Source organism: Arachis hypogaea, chromosome 15 (genome assembly GCF_003086295.3).
Source record: "Arachis hypogaea cultivar Tifrunner chromosome 15, arahy.Tifrunner.gnm2.J5K5, whole genome shotgun sequence".
Lineage (NCBI taxonomy): Eukaryota > Viridiplantae > Streptophyta > Magnoliopsida > Fabales > Fabaceae > Arachis > Arachis hypogaea.
The window spans coordinates 61,246,576-61,249,513 of record NC_092050.1 but is presented as its reverse complement, the minus strand read 5'-3'; the positions used below and the strand labels follow the sequence as shown (position 1 = coordinate 61,249,513).

Sequence of the window (2,938 nt, the reverse complement as noted above, 5' to 3'; positions counted from 1 at the left end):
AGTGTTTATGGGGTTGTGTGAAAGAAAGTGGTGAGAAGAAGTGAGTGGAGGTAGGTGGGGATCCTGTGGGGTCCACAGATCCTGAGTGGATCCTGTGGGGTCCACAGATCCTGAGATGTTCAAGGATTTACATCCCTGCACCCATTAGGCATGTAAAAATGCCTTTGCACCCAACTCTGGGCGTTCAGCGCCAGGTTGGTGGCCATTTTGGGCGTTCAGCGCCCATTTGTGTGCATTTCTGGCGTTGAACGCCAGAACCATGCCTGTTCTGGCGTTAAGCGCCCAGAAGCTTCCCATTTTGGGCGTTCAGCGCCAGCACCATGCTCTGTTCTGGCGCTGAACGCCAGACAGATGCTCCTCCAGGGTGTGATTTTTCTTTTGCTGTTTTTGATTCCGTTTTCAATTTTTATATTTATTTTGTGACTCCACATGATCATGAACCTAAGTAAACACGAAAAACAACAAAAAATAAGAATTAGATAAACATTGGGTTGCCTCCCAACAAGCGCTTCTTTAATGTCAATAGCTTGACAGTGGGCTCTCATGGAGCCTCACAGATGTGCAGAGCTTTGTTGAGACTCTCCAACACCAAACTTAGAGTTTGGATATGGGAGTTCAACACCAAACTTAGAGTTTGGTTGTGGCCTCCCAACACCAAACTTAGAGTTTGACTGTGGGGGCTCTGGTTGACTCTGCCTTGAGAGAAGCTTTTTCTGCTTTTCTGCTTCTTCTCCATGGTTGCAGAGGGAGATCCTTGAGTTTTAAACACAAGGGAGTTTTCATTCCATTGAAGGACTATTTCACCTCTGTCAACATCAATCACAGCTCTTGCTGTGGCCAGGAAAGGTCTTCCTAGGATGATGGATTCATCCTCTTCCTTTCCAGTATCCAGGACTATGAAATCAGTAGGTATGTAAAGGCCCTCAACCTTTACTAATACATCTTCTACTTGTCCATAAGCCTGTTTTCTTGAGCTGTCTGCCATCTCTAGTGAGATTTTAGCAGCTTGCACCCCATAGATTCCCAGTTTCTCTATTACAGAGAGGGGCATGAGGTTTATACCTGAACCAAGGTCACATAGAGCCTTAAAGATCATGGTGCCTATGGTACAAGGTATTATGAACTTTCCAGGATCCTGTCTCTTCTGAGGCAATGTCAGTTGATCCAGATCACTTAGTTCATTGATGAACAAGGGAGGTTCAACTTCCCAAGCATCAATGCCAAATAATTTGGCATTCAGCTTCATGATTGCACCAAGAAACTTGGCAGTTTGCTCTTCAGTGACATCCTCTTTCTCTTCAGAAGAGGAATACTCATCAGAGCTCATGAAGGGCATAAGGAGGTTCAATGGGATCTCTATGGTCTCTAGATGGGCCCCAGAGTCCTTTGGTTCCTCAGAGGGAAGCTCCTTATTGATCACTGGACGTCCCAGGAGGTCTTCCTCCTTGGGATTCACGTCCTCTCCTTCCCCTACAGGTTCGGCCATGGCGCTTATGTCAATGGCCTTGCACTCTCCTTTTGGATTCTCTTCTGTATTACTTGGGAGAGTACTAGGAGGGATTTCAGTGATCCTTTTACTCAGCTGGCCCACTTGTGCTTCCAGATTTCTAATGGAAGACCTTGTTTCATTCATGAAACTTACAGTGGCTTTAGATAGATCAGAGACTAGATTTGCTAAATTAGAAGCATTTTGTTCAGAGTTCTCTGTCTGTTGCTGAGTTGATGATGGAAAAGGTTTGCTATTGCTAAACCTGTTTCTTCCACCATTATTAAAGCCTTGTTGGGGCTTTTGATCCTTCCATAAGAAATTTGGATGATTTCTCCATGATGAGTTATAGGTGTTTCCATAAGGTTCACCTAAGTAATTCACCTCTGCTATTGCAGGGTTCTCAGGATCATAAACTTCTTCTTCATAAGAGGCCTCTTGAGTACTGTTGGATGCAGCTTGCATTCCATTCAGACTCTGAGAGATCATATTGACTTGCTGAGTCAATATTTTATTCTGAGCCAATATGGCATTCAGAGTGTCAACTTCAAGAACTCCCTTCTTCATAGGCGTCCCATTATTCACATGATTCCTTTCAGAAGTGTACATGAACTGGTTATTAGCAACCATGTCAATGAGTTCTTGAGCTTCTGCAGGCATTTTCTTTAGGTGAATGGATCCACCTGCAGAAGTGTCCAGTGACATCTTTGATAGCTCAGATAAACCATCATAGAATATATCCAGGATGGTCCATTCTGAAAGCATGTCAGAAAGACACTTTTTGGTCAACTGTTTGTATCTTTCCCAAGCTTCATAGAGGGATTCACCTTCTTTCTGTCTGAAGGTTTGAACATCAGCTCTAAGCTTGCTCAGCTTTTGAGGAGGAAAGTACTTGGCTAAGAAAGCCGTGACCAGCTTATCCCAAGAGTTCAGGCTGTCTTTGGGTTGAGAATCCAACCATAATCTAGCTCTGTCTCTTACAGCAAAAGGGAAAAGCATGAGCCTGTAGACTTCAGGATCTACTCCATTGGTCTTAACAGTATCACATATCTGCAAGAATTCAGTTAAGAACTGAAAAAGATCTTCAGATGGAAGTCCATGAAACTTGCAGTTCTGCTGCATCAGAGAAACTAATTGAGGTTTCAGCTCAAAGTTGTTTGCTCCAATGGCAGGAATGGAGATGCTTCTTCCATGTAAATTGGAATTAGGTGCAGTAAAGTCACCAAGCATTCTCCTTGCATTGTTATTATTTTCGGCTGCCATCTCCTCTTCCTGTTCGAAAATTTCTGAAAGGTTATCTCTGGATTGTTGTATTTTAGCTTCTCTTAATTTTCTCTTCAGAGTCCTTTCAGGTTCTGGATCTGCTTCCACAAGAATGTTCTTATCCTTGCTCCTGCTCATATGACAAAGAAGAAGGCACAGAAAAATAATAATAATAATAGAGATCCTTTA

At 43.2% G+C, this 2,938-nt stretch overlaps 1 non-coding gene across 1 annotated transcript; it reads left to right on the top strand.

Moving 5' to 3' along the window:
* Window positions 1–2,245: 2,245 nt before the first annotated feature.
* Window positions 2,246–2,353, top strand: LOC112753541 (small nucleolar RNA R71). The gene has a single exon (XR_003177925.1). It is a non-coding gene; the product is annotated as a small nucleolar RNA R71 (small nucleolar RNA).
* The last annotated feature ends 585 nt before the right edge of the window (window positions 2,354–2,938 follow it).